At 50.0% G+C, this 14,349-nt stretch overlaps 1 long non-coding RNA gene across 1 annotated transcript; it reads right to left on the bottom strand.

Moving 5' to 3' along the window:
• Positions 1-703: 703 nt before the first annotated feature.
• Positions 704-13,932, bottom strand: LOC131578146 (uncharacterized). Its single transcript, XR_009277391.1, has 3 exons — positions 13,856-13,932; positions 1,227-1,314; positions 704-726 (listed from the first exon to the last, which is right to left on the bottom strand). It is a non-coding gene; the product is annotated as an uncharacterized LOC131578146 (long non-coding RNA).
• Positions 13,933-14,349: the final 417 nt, after the last annotated feature.

Here is a 14,349-nt window from a genome sequence, read left to right as displayed (position 1 = left end):
CATGGTACAGGCAGGGATGGGAGGGGACATCAGGAGATGGGTCCAGCAGCCAGAAGCGAGGTGCAAGTCCTGCTTGGGAATTTCAGGGTTTCACTACCAGAGTCTGTAGGAGGAAAAGAAACGAGCACATCATGTGGTGTAACTTTCCCCGTCCCTCTCTCCCCCCGCCCTGCAATGCCCAGGGTGTGGTGCAGCAACCTCAGGCCCTGGGCAGGTGAGGTGCAGTCCTTGGTGCAGACAGGTTGGACCTGGGCTATCTCAGTGCTGGCAGCCCTGGCTCCAGGTCTGTGCAGGTGCAGCAAGACCGGGATCATGTCCTCAGTGCTGCCCAGGGACTGGGAATGTTTCTTTTGTGGCTGGAGTGAGGCCTCTGCAAATCCTACATGAGCTCTCTAGGACTGGAGGAGACTGGGGATGTCCTGGCTCACCTGGAGTTCCTGCAGCCCCAGTGAAGGTGATCAAACCCACAGGGACTTTCCCCTCCCTTCTTGAGCCTCTCTCTCGAAGCATAAATTCAGGAGAGTATTTATCATGAGTTTTCAAGAAAGAAATCTGTAACAGATCTTTCTGAGAAAAAAGGAAGAAAATCTTATTTCACTCAAGGATCTGTTCCTTACCTTTTGCAGCACATAAGACCTGGTGAACATCTTCCCACAAAACTTGTACCCTCGGGGCAAGCACTCCTAGTGCAGAAGCCGTGTTTTCTCCAGCAGCTAGTTTCACTGCCTGTTCCCATGGGGAAGGACACACAGAGAACCATATTAAAGTAATAATAGGAGAGGGCAGAGAGTGGCTATAGACAAGTGGATTCTTCCTGGTGCATTTCAGGCCAAGAGAAGGGTTCATTTCCAACCTCCTCCCAGTCAAATCTCCAATTGCAATGTTTCTCACCTGGAAGGTCCCTGTAGCCCTAAAGTGAGGGCACTCCTGAGCACAGAGTGGAAAGGACCTACGTGAGGTCGAGGAAGAGCCGTGCTGACTCCCAGCTGCATTCCCATCTCAGCACAGCCGGCAGGCAACATTCCACGTCCCCAACCCACAGAACAAGCCAGGATTCTGTTTCCATGGGCTCTCTCCAGCCCAAATTTGTGTCCATTTCAAGAAACCTCTTTCACCTCAGTCCCCTGTTACCTTCTCATCACCCCCACAAACACGGTCACTTCAGAGACTTTGAATTGCCCCTGGTGAAGGTTTACACTTTCCCCATTTCCCCTCTTCCCTCTCACCTGCAGCACCCTGGACCAACAGGAGGATCAGGGGCAAGAGCAGGAACAGGATCTTCATGGCTGCTGCCTCTCCTAGGTCTTCACAGGGCTGCAGAGAGGACACCAAGGCAATGGGGACATGCAGGGCCCTGTGTGGGCAGGATTCAGGAAAGAGAACCCACACTCACCTGCCTGGAGATGGTCTGGGTGTTGAGGCGGCAGCAAACCCACCAGGAATGGCTGTGTCCAGATGCCCTTGAGGCCAGGGAATGCTGCTTTGCCCCAAACAGGCTGGATTTATAGCAGTGCTGGTGGGTGGGACAGGCCCCAGTTGCTGCTGGCACAAGTGGCCTGGGCCAACCCGGGAGTGCCCCGTGTGTGTGGGGGTGCTGGGGCTGGCCCTGCTCCCTCCCTGCTGCAGGGGCAGGGGCTGAGGTGCCTCCTGGGGCTGTTGCAATCAATGTCACTGTTGTCCCCATGCAACACCTCTTGTGACACCCATGGCACAGCAGCAACGGGCTGTGGGGCCAGCTGGGAAATCCTTGGGATGGGCACAGGAACTGGGGGGTGTGGGCACCAGCACAGAATCCTTCTTTCACATAATCACCTCTAGAATGGCTTGAGTTGGAAGGGACTTGAGAGTTCATCTCTTTCCAGCCCCCAATCATAGACAGGGAAACCTTCCACTATCCCAGGTTGCTCCAGGCCCTGTCCAACCTGGCCTTGGACACTCCCAGGGATGGGGCAGCCACAGCTTGTCACCTGCAGCACCCTGGACCAACAGAAGGATCAGGGGAAGAGCAGGAACAGGATCTTCATGGCTGCTGCCTCTCCTGGGTCTTCACAGGGCTGCAGATGGGACACCAAGGAAATGGGGACATGCAGGGCACTGTGTGGGCAGGATTCTGGAAAGAGACCCTGTTGCAATCTTCCCCCTCTGTCCCCCCCCCTGTGGTGAAAGCCCCTCTCATCTCTGGGCACAGGAAGTGTAGGAGTTCCTGGAGTGGATACAAAGTGGACTCAAAGTATCTGGACACAGGAGTCTCAAACTTGCTGGAGTAATCTCGGGTTTATTGTCTGTCGTCCATCCGGGGCAAGAGAGAGACCGAAAATGCTCTGGGTCTTATCTCTTATACCAGGGGGCAGGGGTGATCGGGTGATACAGGGAGGTCACAGCCAATGGGAAGTGGGAAGGGAAGGAAGATTTTCAGGTAGGAGCTAACATTACACAAACCAGAGGTGAGTTTTACCCTTGGGAGATACCAAGATTTTTACATGCACTACAACACCTCACCCTTTTCTGTTATACAAAAATGAGAAACATGGATTTGAGTAAGAGGTAGGTTATTTCTAATAAAAAAGGAAACAGAAATTTTTTATAACATTCATAGCCAAAGTATGCAGGTCAGATGCTAGAAAGATTTCTTCTCGCTCTCTCCGGCGGCGTCTTCTCTTGGAAGCAACAGCCACTTGCTTCTCTTCTCTTCTTGCTGGGGCTGGATTCTTTGGAACAAAAGGTTTTACCCATTTTTGAGGAATCCATCAGGGGCCTGTGGGGGTTGATACACACGCGTAACCACACCCCAGGTGATGAGTTCATAGGGGCCCTTGGTTTGCCAAGTTTCAGGGTCCCTGATTAAGACCAGTGGACGCTGTGACAATTTAAACTGATCACCACTGTTAAAATGCTGAGTCACTGGAGGATTCATGTTTTCAAATGAGCAGTTTAGGAAATTAATAGTAAACAGAGCTTTACAGAGTTTCTGTTGTGGAGATATCCACACTGCCTCGCTACCTTGCCTGGCTAGGACTTGTTTGAGCGTCTGGTGTGTACGCTCAATCACAGCTTGACCTGTGGGAGAGTGGGGGATGCCAGTTTTATGTTCCACTCCCCACTGCTGGACAAATTCCAGGAACTCCTTGGATTGATACACTGGGCCATTATCTGTTTTAATTTCTTTAGGGATCCCCAGCACTGATAAGGCCTGTACTAAGTGTTGTTTGGCATGTACAGATTTTTCTCCTGCATGAGCAGAAGCATACACTGCTCCTGAGTATGTATCAATGCTCACATGTACATACTTAAGGCGACCAAAACTGGGGATGTGAGTGATATCTGTTTGCCACACTTCACAGCTTTCAATTCCTTGGGGATTAACCCCGATGCCTAATGATGGCATTGGCTGGAGCTGACAACTGGAACAGGTGGCCACAATGGCTTTAGCCTGATCCCATGTCAGCTGGAACTGACAAATCAGTCCTGGCACATTTTGATGGTATTGCTGGTGACTTATCTTTGCCTGTTGGAACACATCTGGGAGATGTACCTTTTCAGCTGGGGCAGCAAGGGAATCAGCCTCTCGGTTTCCCTCAGTGATTTCACCTGGCAACAGGGTGTGCCACCTTATATGCATCACATAGAAAGGTTGTTCTCGATTTGAAACTAAATAAATCAGTTTTGAAAGCAATCTAAAGAGATGTTCATTCTCAATGTCCTTGAGAACTGCCTGTTCTGCTCTAGACACTACTCCTGCTACGTAGGCTGAGTCAGTAACTAAATTAATCGGTTCAATAAACTTCTCAAAGGCTCTCACGACCGCAGCCAGTTCAGCTATCTGGGGTGATCCTTCTACAAACTCAACATCAGCTTCCCAAAGCTGAGTCTGTGGATTTCTCCAAGTCATCACCCACTTGTGGGATGTCCCAGATACATCAGTGAACACTGTGAGAGCTTTGAGTGGCCTTCAGCTCCTTTTCTCATGAGGAATAAGGTGGAATTCCTCATGAAACAATTTGTGTGACAGTGCATGAACTGAAATTCACCCACTATAGCTGTCCAGAGCTAACTGGAGGTTAGCATTGCTCTGCAGCAGATGCTCAAACATCTCTTTGGTCTGTCTCTCAGGGGAGTTTTTGCCTTCTCCAGACAGCCTGACTGGGAGGTGAATACACATAAAGTCACAACCTGCCAGTTCCTGCAGCCTTACCCTGGCCATTTGAATCAGCTGAGCCGTCAGCTCTTGTGGCTTGGTGATAGTTTTGGGTCGTTGATGAGAGAGGAAAATCCATTCTATTATTAAGAGTGGATCTCTCTGGCCCTCGGCCCACTGGAATATTAACCCATGTAGGTGTGGCAATTTCCCCCGGACAATAAATTTGAAAGGCAGCTCAGGTTTGAAGTGGTGTGCCTGTCTTTCTGTCAAGGCCTTTTGTGCCTTTTCAATTACAGTTTTTGCTTCTGGAGTCAGTTCCCTGGGAGATAGTAACTCTCTCTCTCCTTTCAATAAATTGAGTAGGGGACTCAGGTCTTCATTTGTGAGACCTAGCCATGGTCTGACCCAGTTTAGTGACCCGCATAGGGAATGGAGATCTGCTAGAATTTTAAGATTACCAATAATTTCCAATTTTTGTGGGACAGCAGTCCATGCAGTAATTTCCAGGCCCAGGTATTTCCAAGGTGGCATCCTTTGAACTTTGTCTTCCTGAAATTGGAATCCAGCAGAGGTTAAACTTTAACCACTAGGTCAAGGGTGTCTTTCAGTATGTTGTTATTGGGACAGCATACTAAAATATCATCCATGTAATGCAAAATGATGGCATCTCTCTTTTCAGCACGCACTGATGACAGCAAAGATCCCACATACCACTGGCAGATGAAGGGGCTCGCTTTCATGCCCTGAGGTAGAACTGTCCAGTGGTACCATTTCATTCGAGCTTCCCAGTTAATTGTAGGAATGGAAAAGGCAAACCTTGGTGCATCAGCTGGGTGCAGGGGAATTTGAAAAAAACAATCTTTAATATCAAGTACTGCTAGTAGCCAACTTTGTGGTAACATAGTTGGGGATGGCATACCTGGTTGAAGAGACCCCATGTCCTCTATTTTTTTGTTTATTTCTCTCAAATCTTGAAGGAGGTGCCACTTATCCTTCCCTGGCTTTTTTATTGCAAACACCGGTGAATTCTGAGGGCTGGTTGTTTCTACTATGTGTCCTTTGGCCATTTCTTCTTCTACTAATTTTTCTAGTGCCCCGAGTTTCTCTTTGCTGAGAGGCCACTGGTTCACCCAAATTGGATTATTATCTACCCAAGATAGCTTTTGGACCGGACGCTCTACAGTGGTCTCCAACAAAAATCCTGAGGTGTCTCAGGAATTGTTAATTTCACCCCTCACTGGGACATGGTGTCTCTTCCCCACAGCGGGCACTTGTAGTCAATTACAAAAGGACGGACACTAGCCAATCTTCCATTGGGGCCTTCAATCTGGACGATATCTTTAGCAATTTTAGCCAGTTTCATCCCTCCAACACCCTGTATTTTTCCTGCCACCAGTTGCAGTTCTCAATGTGAGGGCGACACCTTTTCAGGTATGATAGTCACATCTGCCCCAGTATCAATTAACCCTTCTACATGGAGATGTTCTGATTTATGTGTTAAATTACATCCCATAATGGGCTTGTCTTCACCCACTACTTCTGCCCAGTAGACTCCTGGTGCTTTGTCATCTACTGGGACTTCTGTTGGAACAGGGATCACCTGGGCTATTACCTGCCCTTTGTCTACATAGTAAGGTGGTTGGGGGCACCTAGCTAAGAGAGTGAGGTGTGTTAGGTCTCCCTTAATTGTCATGGGAGCCACCTCAATCTCTATTGGTGTGTCTGCTGTGTCTCCAATAACAAAATACCTACTATCCAGTCCAGCCAGGTCTTGTGAATTATCCTGCAAGTCTACTCCAACGACCGTCCAACGATCCGATCTGAAACAAAAAGCTTTAGAAGTTACAAGTCTGAATCGCTTTTGCGGTTGCCAGATCTTATCAGGCAAACGTTCTTCACAATTATATTTCTGCAGTCTCCCACCCCTTTTCCCATCCCTCCCCTTTTCCCATTAAAACAGAGTCTTTTTTTCTCCTTCGGGTCTGTCATTTTTATGTCTCTGTGCTTGACAGAAAAGCGCTGAGACTTTAGTTTTTTGGTTGGTTTGCTTCTTTCTGCTGTTTCCCTTGTTGCTGGGTTTGAGGACAGTTCCTTGCAAAATATCCTGGCCTCTTGCACTGGAAACAGATGATGTGCTGCAGCTGTTCTGCAGACACATCTGTGGCTTGTTCATTCCTGGTGTCACTGTTGCTACTGTCCTTGGGTTGCCTGGTTTCTTGTCATGTACACTGTACAAGTCTGCTTTCTGGGCACACGCTTCAATCATATCTGCTATGGTGGGTGGAGGATTGATAGGAAGACTCAGAATTACTCTATGACAAGCCTCGTTGGCATTTCTTTGGGCCATTTCTTTAAGCAGTTCCGTCGGGGCTACTGGTTCTTTAACTTGTCTCTGTATCTGTAGTCTCAGACGATCTACAAACTGTAAGAAACTCTCACATAGGAGCTGGTTAATATTAACATAACTGACTTGAATATCAGCTGTTGGTAATTGGTTAAAAATGTTTTCAGCCACATCACAAACTTTATCTTCAACAAACTTTGTTAATACTCTCACTTGATCGGCAGGATTAATCCAATTTCCCTCCCCACATAAATGTTCTAAAGTGATTTCATTGTTCTCTGTATCCTGTGCATTTTGATTACTTTGTTTGAGTTCAGCTGGGAGTTTTGTTAATGATTTTTTCCATAAGCTTTCCCAAAGATCATATTCAGAGGGAGTTAGCAGACAGCGAAATAGGTCTTTAATATCTGCAGGAAGTAAATCCTGTGATTTCAATGTAGATCTTATTATTCCCCTCAACACTTCACTATCACGACCAAAATCATTTTTAATTTTACAAATATCTTTGATTACTTGGTAATTGAAAGGCTGATGTTGTAATGGCATTGCTCCTCTGCTGTTATTGTATACTACAGGAGCCGCTGTTAGCATAACTTCATCTTCTCCAGGGCTGGCATTCCCTGGGCATCATTGCCTGCCCCCCCTCACACTGGGCTCTGGGGTGCCTGTTCCTTCCCCACACCTGTGGAGAGACACAGCTCCTCCCCAGCAGGAGCTGGGCGAGGGACCTCCCTCTCCCACGCCGGTTCCCGGGGGTCCGCATCCCCCCACGCCAGGTCCCGGGAGTCCGCAACCCCCCACGCCGGGTCCCGGGAGTCCGCAACCCCCCACGCCGGGTCCCGGGAGTCCGCATCCCCCCACGCCGGGTCCCGGGGGTCCCATTCCCTCACTGGGCCTGTGGAGAGACCCAGCCCCACCCCCTCAGGAGCCAGGAGAGGGTCCGCGCTCCCCCACGCCAGGCCCTGAAGGCTCACACCCCAGCATCCGGGGGCAGGGCCGGGACACGCCTTCCCCTGCCCCTCTGCAGAAGCAAGGGGTGTAACTCTCTCCCTCCCCATCCCTCCTCCCTGCGGGACAGGGGGCAGAGGGATAGGGGATAGGGTTACAGCCTCGGGGGGCAGGGTTATAGGGTGGGGCCAAGCAGGGCTGGGGGGTGGAGCAGGGTGGAATGTCAGGAGGAACAAAGGGGTTGTGATAAGGGTTATGGGTGGAAACCGGTGGGTGGAAGGGATTATGGGTAGGAGAAAGGGGATACACAGGGGGATTCACCATGTGGCTAGCGCTATTTTGGCTCTCAGCCATGTGGGGAGAGGAAGATACATTTTCTGTAACACTGACAGGGTATAGGGAGGGAGCCTTGATGGCTTGTGAAGCAGGACTGCGTGACTGAGAGAGACACACCGGACTAGAACTTGTATTGTTTGTCTCGGGTATCTTTTCCAGTGGGGGAGCAGAGGTTTAGGGGGAAAAGTTAGGGAAGTCAGATGGATACTGCGGTGTTTGTTTGTCTTCCGTTTTTATTTCTCTGTTAACTAATTCTTTCGAATTAAAAGAAAAACCGGGAGGATTTTCAGGGCTGATTTGTCTCCTCCTTCTATTTTTTAGGTTAATAAATTTCCAATTTCATCCCAGGCAGTTACTGAATCTAATTGCAGCAATTCGATCTGCTCACTTTGCTGAGTCAAATATGATACAAACTGTTCTATCTTTTTTTTGAAATTTTTACATTTGTGGTTTTTAAAAGATCCTGTATTTTCTGTGTATGAGTCCTTTCTTGTGTGGAGAGCCGGGATCCCATTTTGGAGGTCACAGCAGCTCTGCACACAATCTGTCTATTTTCCCTACCACAGAAAACAAACTGGCACCCCAAGGATTACAATTAAACTCACACTGGTACAGACAGCAGGGAGAATTCCCTCTCCCCCCACCCTGTCTCTGCCCACGGCTGGGGGAACCCCACACACCCAGGACGCTGCCGCTGGGAAGGAGTTACCCGTGACACAGTCCCCAGGGGTCTGTTTCACTCTCCAGCCCTCCCAGCCCGGTGTGGGAGTTCAATCTTACCTTTTTCTGTCATTTTCTGGCGGTGGAAAGATACTCGTTGCCCTGGAATCAGTCCCCTGGTGCTGGAGGATTTTTGACTCCTTTTCAGGAACTTTTTTTCCTGTATTTTTTAAACTGCATCCAAAGTCTCCAAAGAACGGCTCACCCTGGCTCTGAAAGGCCTTTGAGTGTGGGCTTGTTCACCCCCGGCCGGACCCCTCTGTCCCGCCCCCCGTGGTGAGAGCCCCTCTCATCTCAGGGCACAGGCGGTGGAGGGGTTCCTGGAGTGGATACAACATGGACTCAAAGTATCTGGACACAGGAGGCTCAAACTTGCTGGAGTAATCCCGGGTTTATTGTCTGTCGTCCATCCGGGGCAAGAGAGAGACCGAAAATGCTCTGGGTCTTATCTCTTATACCAGAAGGCAGGGGTGATCAGGGGATACAGGGAGGTCACAGCCAATGGGAAGGGAGAAGGGAAGGAAGGTTTTCATGTAGGAACTAACATTACACAAACCAGAGGTGAGTTTTACCCTTGGGAGATACCAAGATTTTTACATGCACTACAACAAGACCCAACACTCACCTGCAGGGAGAAGGTCTGGGTGTTGAGGCAGCAGCATATGCTACTAAAAGTAAAAGGTTTTAAACTCTTAGAAAACTCGGGGACTTAGAAAGAAATTTAGGTTTACCAAGCCCAGGAAGAGTAGGCCCTAGGAAATTTTAGGCCTTCTACTTGCTAAATATCATGTCAAACTGCACCTGTGAAATCAGTAGATGACCATGATAGAATTGTTAGGTATGATTAGATATCATTATTGTTTAAAGAACATGAGGAACAATGTTAGGGGGTTAAGGGGGGATCACGAGGAATTCATGCTTGGGTAAAAACAATGCATACAATTGAACAATGTAAGTTTAATAATTAATATGTAAATTGTATAATGATAGAGTATAAAAAGATGTTCAGTTCAAAACCAAGATGGGTCAGATTTGGGTATGTGTACCCCTAACACCCAGAGCTCTTAATAAAACACCTTCATGTAATCATTCCATGATGTATTCCTGAACGCTAACACAAACCCACCAGGAATGGCTGTGTCCAGATGCCCTGGGGCCAGGGAATGCTGCTTTGCCCCAAGCAGGCTGGATTTATAGCAGCGCTGGTGGGTGGGACAGCCCCCAGTTGCTGCAGGCACAAGTGGCCTGGGCCAACCCGGGAGTGCCCCGTGTGTGTGGGGGTGCTGGGGCTGGCCCTGCTCCCTCCCTGCTGCAGGGGCAGGGGCTGAGGTGCCTCCTGGGGCTGTTGCAATCAATGTCACCGTTGTCCCCATGCAACACCTCTTGTGACACCCACGGCACAGCAGCAACGGGCTGGGAAGGAAAGAGATGGGATGGACAAGGCAGAGAGGGATTGGATGGACACAGGAGAGTGATTCATGCTGAGAAGAGCAGAAATGAGGAAATGGTTTGCTTCTTTGCATCCTCTCATTTTATTGATATTATAAATCCTCGGAGTGGGATGTGGAGGATCTGACTGAATATTGCAATCCGGCTCAGCTTTGTATGGCGAATGGAAAGATTTTCCTCTCCTTTCACCTCAAAAGCCTTGTCTGGGGAGTTTGGAAATTAAAGGGAGAAAATAAAATTTCATGCACACTTGAAATAAAAAATCTTCTTCCTTTTCTCCCTCTTGACCTTTCTCTTCCCCTCTGTGTGCTCTCAGAAACCCATGAGCTGACTTTGCACGCCATCAGTCTGGATCCAATGGATCCAGCATCGCAGATGTTCTGGGCCAAGGAGCCCCTGGGCTGGGGGAGCAGCTCTGCAGTGCAGGGCTGAAAAGAGCTTGTGGTGGCAGCTTTAGTGTCAGTGCCAGGAAAGGTGATCACAGGGAAAGGAACGGCCATTGTAGGCAGGGATGATTGGACAGCCACCACCAAATTGTCTAGTTCAGGAAAGCCATGGCAGTGTAAAGATTTTTTGGGGTCAGGCTCTTCAGCCAGGAGAAAATGAACGAGTAGAAATGGTCTAAAGTAGTAGCAGGGAAGGAATTAGTCTAGGTATGAGGAGTAATTTCTTTGTAGGAATGGTGACGATGTTTTGAATATGCATGCCCATGGTAGTGGTGGAGTCGCCATTCCTGGATGGAATTTCAAAGCTGTGTGGCTGTGGCATTGTGCACATGGTTTAGTGTGGGTTTCCTAAGGTTACAGGTTTACCCAGGTTTACAGTCCTGGGTTGATGGTTGGACTCGATATTCCTAGAGGTCTTTTCCAACATCAGTAATTTTATGGGTATGATTCTTGAGAGGAAAAGTCTTCAGTGAGCCAGGCAGGGTCCCTGGTTGCTCCCATACACCCATGTCTGTGGACACACACAGGTATTGAACCAGACAGGGAATCAAACACCTGAGGTTTGCTTCACAGACAGGAAGAGACCCCTGTCTTTCATGGAACACAGCATTGTCCCTCCCATGGGCAAACAAATTTGGTCATTTCCACAGCAATATGGCACCTTTCAATATGTCAGCCTAAGATTTGAACAGCTTCCTCCTCCTCCTCTTGTGTGGTGGGATGGGGTGTGGAGCAGCACAGCCACAGCAGGGAGGGCTGTGGGGCTGGAACAGGACAAGGAGAAGGAGCAGGGACAGCTCCTGTGGGTCACCATGGCCATGCCCACTAAGGGACACTGCCCCCAGCACAGCTCAGCACATGAGGCGGTGGCTGTCAGGGACAAGGGACATCTGGGACTGGCAGGAGCAGCAGAGGGATCCCGATTCCCCAGAGGGAGCATCTGCAGGACAGCTCCACCACAGGCACCCCAGCCAGCCTGGCCCAGCAGGCACTGCCAGGCTCAGCATCCCCAAACCAGGGCCAGGCAGGAGCATCCCCAGGGACACAGCCACTGCTCAGCCCCAGCACCATCCCCAGGCCCTTCTGCTGCCACCAGCCAAGAGCCACCCCCAGAGGCAGCAGGCACAGCCGCCCTCCAGCAGCAGGACACACACACACACAGCCCAGGCCTGCAATGCCAAAGTGCTCGTCTTTATTCAAGCTGGGAAAAGCAGCCCCTGCCCCAAAGACAGCGGGGCTGGCACCACAGGGCTCCAGCCCAGCAGCACCCAGCAGGAGCAGCTGCCACTGCTGCTGTCACCCCAGCTGGGCACGGTACAGGCAGGGACAGGAGGGGACATCAGGAGGGGATTTTCAGGAGCCAGAAGCAAATGGGATGTTCTTCTCCGGAATTTTAGGGTTTCAACCCCAGATACTGTAGGGAGAAAACAGACAAGCACATCATGTGGTGTAACTTTCCCCATCCCTCTCTCCCCCTGCCCCCTGCAATTCCCAGGGTGTGGTGCAGCAGCCTCAGGCTCAGGGCAGGTGAGGTGCAGTCCTTGGTGCAGACAGGCTGGACCTGGACTATCTCAGTGCTGGCAGCCCTGGCTCCAGGTCTGTGCAGGTGCAGCAAGACCTGGATCATGTCCTCAGTGCTGTGAAGGTTTCCCTCTTTAGTGTCTTTGTTGAGTGGGGAGGCTCTGTCTGTCCTGGGGATCCTGCAGCCCCACTCAGGGCAGCTCCAAACCCACAAGGGCTTTTCTCGCGTCTTTTGGGGATCTTAGACTAATTTTAAAAGCAGGAGAGATTTAATCAAGTGTTGGCTAGAAAAATGTAGTTACAGATCTCTCTGTGGAAAAAGGAGGAAACACTTTCTTTAAACAGGGAGCTGGTCCTTACTTTTTGCAGCACACTTGGGCTGACGAACATCTTCCAGCGGGTACTGTGGGGTAGTTGCAAATCCCAAAGGAGCAGACTCCCCCTTTGAGTATGCATAACAATGAAGTTCCTGTTTGCATGGACAAAAGCACCCACAAATCAGTTACATCAAGAATAATGATATTGGATATTATTAATAACAAGCTGTTGGATAAGAAAGGGACACCATTGTGCTCCAGCAAACAGCACCTTCCGAACACCCCTGGGACTCTCTGCCATCCCTGTGCATCGCAAAAGGCTCATAAACAGGAAGAGCTGGGCACAGGCTTGGAGTCTGGAAGCAAATGCCTTCCTGACCTACAGAACAAGCCAGGATTCTGTCTCCATGGGCTCTTTCCACTGTAAATCATTGCTGAGGTGGAAAGTCACTGGAGAAACCCCTTTGACTTGGGTCCTCTGTTACTTCCTTATCACCCCCACAAGCAGGGTCATTTCCCAGGACTTTGAATTCCCACTGCTGGGTGCTCACACTTTCTCCCATTTCCCCTCTTCCCTCTCACCTGCAGCACCCTGGGCCAACAGGAGGATCAGGGGGAAGAGCAGGAACAGGATCTTCATGGCTGCTGCCTCTCCTGGGTCTTCAAAGAGCTGCAGAGGGGACACCAAGGCAATGGGGACATGCAGGAGCCCAGGCAGGGCAGGAGCCAGTATTGCAGGGCTCTGTGGCTCTGCACAGAGCAGAGGGACTGCATCCAACCACATCTGATCATCTCCCCTTTCCCTTTCTCTAAAAACAATTCTTAGGTCTGTGCCAGCCTTCAAACCTTGGCAGTATTTCACTGTCTCAGTCTCTGGGAAATCAATAACCTATGCTGATTCAATTGCTTTCCTCATAGGTCTTCTAAAACCTTTTCCCAGAGCACAGACTGCAGATCTGGGACCCACTGTTGATGGTGAAACTGAAATAAATGGCCAGTGAAATCTGGGAAATGCAGAGATAAAATGGCCATTGAAAGGTATGGAACTAGAGGGCTGTTCCTCCTTTGGGCTTCATGTATCAAACACACACCCCAAACACGCTGACCAATCCTCTCTGCTTGCCTGGGATCACAAAAGTCCTTCGAGTTCAGCTTGGCAGTGCCCATTCCCAGCCCCAGAGCATTCCCAGGATTCCCAGCAAGGACATTCCCCAGCACTGACCCAGGGAACAGCCAGAGGGCAGGGACATGTGTCTTGATGCCCAGAAATCAATGTGTGGAATTTCTGAAAGCCTGAAATGACAGGAAACCTTTGTACTATGGTGGGAGAACAATCTGCTGACTTTCCTAACAAAACTGCCCATTGCCCCAACAAAGAAGATTCTGGGTCTCTCCTGCAGCATCAAGTCACTGGACCAAACTATTCTGTACTTGGGAAACCTCAGTTTCACCTTCCACATGTTCTGGCCTCTTAGACTCACATGAAAGCTTTTATTCTCTTTCCCAAAAAATCTCTGATGGCCAAACTTTCTACCTGTATATCTCCAGCAGTTTGTCCTTTAGGAGACTCTGCTATCCTGGTATTTTAGCTGAGACGCAGAGTGGGCAGGATTCTGGAAAGAGACCCCACACTCACCTGCCTGGAGAAGGTCTGGGTGTTGAGGCGGCAGCAAACCCACCAGGAATGGCTGTGTCCAGATGCCCTTGGGGCCAGGGAATGCTGCTTTGCCCCAAACAGGCTGGATTTATAGCAGTGCTGGTGGGTGGGACAGGCCCCAGTTGCTGCTGGCACAAGTGGCCTGGGCCAACCCGGGAGTGCCCCGTGTGTGTGGGGGTGCTGGGGCTGGCCCTGCTCCCTCCCTGCTGCAGGGGCAGGGGCTGAGGTGCCTCCTGGGGCTGTTGCAATCAATGTCACCGTTGTCCCCATGCAACACCTCTTGTGACACCCACAGCACAGCAGCAACGGGCTGTGGGGCCAGCTGGGAAATCCTTGGGATGGGCACAGGAACTGGGGGGTGTGGGCACCAGCACAGAATCCTTCTTTCACATAATCACCTCTAGAATGGCTTGAGTTGGAAGGGACTTGAAAGTTCATCTCTTTCCAGCATCCTGTCATAGACACCTTCCACT

Source organism: Poecile atricapillus, chromosome 3 (genome assembly GCF_030490865.1).
Source record: "Poecile atricapillus isolate bPoeAtr1 chromosome 3, bPoeAtr1.hap1, whole genome shotgun sequence".
NCBI classification, from domain to species: domain Eukaryota; kingdom Metazoa; phylum Chordata; class Aves; order Passeriformes; family Paridae; genus Poecile; species Poecile atricapillus.
This window is presented reverse-complemented; position numbering and strand designations above follow the sequence as displayed.